Here is a 6,446-nt window from a genome sequence, read left to right as displayed (position 1 = left end):
ACTGGCCACAGGTGATCTGTCCCCTGAGGAGAAAGAGGTCAAGAGGTCAGTCAGTTTCTCCATAAGCAAAGTAATCAACAACAGGGTTGGGGTCAATTCTGCTTCAACTCAGTCCATTTGGAAAGTATTGGAATTACAGTTTACTTCCCTAATTGAAATAGAATGAACCCCGAACTCTGGTCAGTAATAAACTCAGCAAAAAAATAAACGTCCCTTTTTCAGGACCCTGTCTTTCAAAGATAATTCGTAAAAGTTCAAATAACTTCACAGATCTTCATTGTAAAGGGTTTAAACACTGTTTCCCATGCTTGTTCAATGAACCATAAACAATTAATGAACATGCACCTGTGGAACGGTCGTTAAGACACTAACAGCTTACAGACGGTAGGCAATTAAGGTCACAGTTATGAAAACTTAGGACACTAAAGAGGCCTTTCTAGTGACTCTGGAAAACACCAAAAGAAAGATGCCCAGGGTCCCTGCTCATCTGCGTGAACGTGCCTTAGGCATGCTGCAAGGAGGCATGAGGACTGCAGATTGCAATATCCGTACTGTGAGACGCCTAAGACAGCTCTACAGGGAGGCAGGACAGACAGCTGATTGTCCTCGCAGTGGCAGACCACGTGTGACAACACCTGCACAAGATCGGTACATCCGAACGTCACACCTCCGGGACAGGTACAGGATGGCAACAACAACTGCCCCGAGTTACACCAGGAATGCACAATCCCTCCATCAGTGTTCAGACTGTCCTCAATAGGCTGAGAGAGGCTGAACTGAGGGCTTGTAGGCCTGTTGTAAGGCAGGTCCTCACCAGACATCACCGGCAACAACGTCGCCTATGGGCACAAACCCACCGTCGCTGGACCAGACAGGACTGGCAAAAAGTGCTCTTCACTTACGAGTTGCGGTTTTGTCTCACCAGGGGTGATGGTCGGATTCGCATTTATTGTTTCTAAGAAATGAGCGTTACACCGAGGCCTGTACTCTGGAGTGGGATCGATTTGGAGGTGGAGGGTCCGTCATGGTCTGGGGCGGTGTGTCACAGCATCATCGGACTGAGTTTGTTGTTATTGCAGGCAACCTCAATGCTGTGAGATACAGGAAAGACATCCTCCTCCCTCATGTGGTACCCTTCCTGTAGGCTCATCCTGACATGACCCTCCAGCATGACAATGCCACCAGCCATACTGCTCGTTCTGTGTGTGATTTCCTGAAAGACAGGAATATCAGTGTTCTGCCATGGCCAGCGAAGAGCCCGGATCTCAATCCCATTGAGCACGTCTGGGACCTGTTGGATCGGAGGGTGAGGGCTAGGGCCATTCCCCCCAGAAATGTCTGGGAACTTGCAGTGCCTTGGTGGAAGAGTGGGGTAACATCTCACAGCAAGAACTGGCAAATCTGGTGCAGTCCATGAGGAGGAGATGCACTGCAGTACTTAATGCAGCTGGTGGCCACACCAGATACTGACTGTTATTTTTGATTTTGACCCCCCCTTTGTTCAGGGACACATTATTCCATTTCTGTTAGTCACATGTCTTTGGAACTTGTTCAGTTTATGTCTCAGTTGTTGAATATGGTTATGTTCATACAAATATTTACACATGTTAAGTTTGCTGAAAATAAACGCAGTTCACAGTGTCATGACGTTGGCAGTGGGGGTAGGTTTATGACAGTCATAAATACCTCTTTCCCCCTTTTTCTCTCTCCCTACTATAACTGATGTGACATAAGGAAACCCATGGGTTAACAATAGGTTCTGGTAACATCAGAAGTTGGGGGAAATGAACTATATTCTGGTGATCCGACCAACTGAACATATGCGGTGGTACTTAAGGTATATTATGTCAGTTCGGTTGCCCTCTGACACATTCTCATCAATGATAGAATGACAAACTCTACTGTGGAAAGTCTAATGTCAGAGATATCGGATTCACATGGAATTGTTGTTTAATTCAAATGTTTGAATATGACATTATTTGTGAAGAGATGAAATGTTATTTTAGCTTCCAAATGAGAGATCTGTGCTTTCATAAGTTTTCCTCTGCTCACAGTGGTCCGCCCCTGTGAAGAGGCATGGGTTAGACTTTTCAGACACACCCCTCTCCCTCCACTATAAAAGCCATTTTCCCAGAAAATAACTTTCTGTTCCGGGTACGCTAGGATGACGATCCAGTGTCAGAATGGTTCAGATAATCACTATAGATGAAGCCAACATCAGCATGGACTTTGATTGTGAATGGTATGAACTTTGAACTCGTATTCACTACAGAAGTGATATCTCCTAGCCTTTGAGTTAGCAACAGCTAAACGCAGGTTCGGAAGGACGTCCAGTATCCCGTCTAATACACACAACGTTATCCGTGACTACCAGAGACATTCTTCAAAGGACAGAGGACTCGGGTTGGCGACACGGGCCATCTACCACCAACCTACTGAAGCGCAGCTCAGAGTAAATATTCATTGCATTTTCCTCTTCAAATGGGCGGTAATTTAGAATGCATAAGATACTGTATTTACATAGTACAGCTCGCCTATGTTCAAGTCTCCCGCTCTTTCACTAGGACTCAACCCCCTTTCCTTTGTGTAACAAGCTGTCATATCTATTCCGCCCGCTAGGGACGTTTTTCCGTATGACGTAATTTGTGATCAAGTTAGGAGTTAATTGTATATGTGTGATTCTGTGTGATTAGTTAGGTATTTAGTAAATAAATAATTAAACCCAATTTTGTATTGTTGATTCAACTTGTTAGCCAGGATTCTTGCAGATAACCAAGGACTTACAACTTTCAGATGAGACTGAATAAAATGACGATTAATGTGACTGCTATTTAGTAAAATATTACTAAATCTTTAAGAGTTTATCGAAAGATAACAGCTCTATAAATATTATTTCGTGGTGTCCCTCTCTAGTTAATTCATATTTACATGATTAGTTCAATCAGGTAATATTAATTACGGAGAAATTATTTTATAGAATAGCATGTCATAGCAATTAATCTGGCATAGTCAAAGACACAACAACAGTGAGAGGACGTTTCTTTTATTGCTGAGTTTATGTCTTATACTGTATTAAGTGTATAGATGTACCTCAGTGACTTTTTTCTCTCCAGCATGAAGCTCTGTCTCTGTGTGGTCAGGACACAGACGTCCTCTGGTGGCTCCACACTGTCTGACCCACACGCTGGCACTGGAACTGAGGACAGAGGGAAGAATGGTGACATTTCATTACAACACTGTGTGAAGAAACAGGAAATGAGGACGGAGGGAAGAATGGTGACAAGTCTTTACAGGCGTGATCAATAGAAAAGGTGTAGTTGGTAAATCACCTATTTTGTGGGGGAAAAAACAGGTTTGTCTGCTTGGCAACTACATATAAACACATGCAGGTGTCATGGACTTCATCATAACTGTAGATAGCTGAGTTGTTTTGTTGTTTTATGTCTTGTGGTCTGGACTTCATGTGTAGAGTGATCTGTAACCATGCCTACTCACATCATGTGTAGAGTGATCTGTAACCATGCCAACTCACATCATGTGGAGAGTGATCTGTAACCATGCCTACTCACATCATGTGGAGAGTGATCTGTAACTGTGCCTACTCACATCATGTGTAGAGTGATCTGTAACCATGCCTACTCACATCATGTGTAGAGTGATCTGTAACCATGCCTACTCACATCATGTGTAGAGTGATCTGTAACCATGCCTACTCACATCAAGTGGAGAGTGATCTGTAACCATGCCTACTCACATCATGTGTAGAGTGATCTGTAACCATGCCTACTCACATCATGTGGAGAGTGATCTGGAACCATGCCTAGTCACATCATGTGTAGAGTGATCTGTAACCATGCCTACTCACATCATGTGTAGAGTGATCTGTAACCATGCCTACTCACATCATGTGTAGAGTGATCTGTGACCATGCCTACTCACATCATGTGTAGAGTGATCTGTAACCATGCCTACTCACATCATGTGGAGTAGGATCTGTAACCAGCCTACTCACATCATGTTAGAGTGATCTGTAACCATGCCTACTCACATCATGTGTAGAGTTATCTGTGACCATGCCTACTCACATCATGTGTAGAGTGATCTGTAACCATGCACTCACATCAGTGTAGAGTGATCTGTAACCATGCCTACTCACATCATGTGTAGAGTGATCTGTAACCATGCCTACTCACATCATGTGTAGAGTGATCTGTAACCATGCCTACTCACATCATGTGTAGAGTGATCTGTAACCATGACTACTCACATCATGTGTAGAGTGATCTGTAACCATGACTACTCACATCATGTGTAGAGTGATCTGTAACCATGACTACTCACATCATGTGTAGAGTGATCTGTAACCATGCCTACTCACATCATGTGTAGAGTGATCTGTAACCATGACTACTCACATCATGTGGAGAGTGATCTGTAACTGTGCCTACTCACATCATGTGTAGAGTGATCTGTAACCATGCCTACTCACATCATGTGTAGAGTGATCTGTAACCATGCCTACTCACATCATGTGTAGAGTGTCTGTAACCATGCCTACTCACATCAAGTGGAGAGTGATCTGTAACCATGCCTACTCACATCTTGTAGAGTGATCTGTAACCATGCCTACTCACATCATGTGGAGAGTGATCTGGAACCATGCCTAGTCACATCATGTGTAGAGTGATCTGTAAACATGCCTACTCACATCATGTGTAGAGTGATCTGTAACCATGCCTACTCACATCATGTGTAGAGTGATCTGTAACCATGCCTACTCACATCATGTGTAGAGTGATCTGTAACCATGCCTACTCACATCATGTGTAGAGTGATCTGTAACCATGACTACTCACATCATGTGTAGAGTGATCTGTAACCATGCCTACTCACATCATGTGTAGAGTGATCTGTAACCATGCCTACTCACATCATGTGGAGTGATCTGTAACCATGCCTACTCACATCATGTGTAGAGTGATCTGTAACCATGACTACTCACATCATTGTAGAGTGATCTGTAACCATGCCTACTCACATCATGTGTAGAGTGATCTGTAACCATGCCTACTCACATCATGTGTAGAGTGATCTGTAACCATGCCTACTCACATCATGTGTAGAGTGATCTGTGTCATGGAAGAGTTCTTGATTGCTGAGAGTGGTACGGTATAGCTGTAGATAAAACATAAAAGCATTATGTAATGCAGTCACCCAAACCCCAACAATACTAGCAATTTATCTTTATTGAATTAAAAAAAAAAAAATTAACTTTTATTTAACTAGGCAAGTCAGTTAAGATCAAATCCTTATTTACAATGACGGCCTAGCAAAAGGCAAAAGGCCTCCTGCGGGGACGGGAGCTGGGATTTAAAAAATAAATAAATAAAAATATAGGACACACACCACATAAAGAGAGACCTAAGACAACAACACAGCATTGTAGCAACACAACATGGCAGCAACACCACATGGTAGCAGCATTAAACAGGGTACAAACATTGGGCACAAGACAACAGCACAAAGGTCAAGAAGGTAGAGACAACAATACATCACGCAAAGCAGCCACAACTGTCAGTAAGAGTGTCCATGATTGAGTCTTCGAATGAAGAGATGGAGATAAAACTGTCCAGTTATGTCAAATGTCTTTAATATAATGTGTTTGACAAAGGTTTTGCGTTCCAGTCTAACTACATTTGAGTCATACAGTCTGAAGAAGAACCACAGAGGAAGACCCACCTGCAGCTGTCAGGATGGGGACAGTTGTGTGATGAGATGTGTTGGTCTGTCTCCAGGATGTGTAGATCTATAAGGGAAGGGGATGATATTTCCCCTGCTTCCTCCTCTGTGTTGCTGTGTGTGTTGTCCCGGCGTTGTCTCCGAGGCAGGGTCTGTTGGCCTCCAGGCCCACCCGGTCCAGGCAGCCGGTTCGTGGCCCCCCCTACAACCTCCAGGTCTCCTGCAGGGGCAGGGGCAGGTCTCTTCGCCTTGGACAGGTACATGGGGGCGGAGGTGTGGCTGAGACGGTTCCTGTAGCGTCCGTCCTTGTCCACAGGCCTGGACTTGGCCTTCTTGTTGATACTGCCCAGACTACTCAGCTCTACAGGAGAGAGGAGAGAGACTGGTGTCATGAATGCTGCTGTCAACAAACGCAAGTTGATATATTTATTGTTTATGAAATGTTTACTCACTGCTTATGTATGGGTTATGTATGGGTTATGTATGGGTCATGTATGGGTCATGCACGGGTCATGTATGTGTCATGTATGGGTTATGTATGGGTTATGTATGGGTTATGTACGGGTCATGTATGGGTCATGTACGGGTCATGTATGGGTCATGTACGGGTCATGTATGTGTCATATATGGGGCATGTATGGGTCATGTATGGGTTATGTATGGGTCATGTATGGGCTGTAGGTTATGAATGAAGTGAAGGTATGGGT

Source organism: Salvelinus namaycush, chromosome 8, assembly GCF_016432855.1.
Source record: "Salvelinus namaycush isolate Seneca chromosome 8, SaNama_1.0, whole genome shotgun sequence".
Taxonomy (NCBI): Eukaryota; Metazoa; Chordata; class Actinopteri; order Salmoniformes; family Salmonidae; genus Salvelinus; species Salvelinus namaycush.
The sequence above is the reverse complement of the archived record's forward strand: the minus strand, read 5'-3'. Positions refer to the sequence as shown.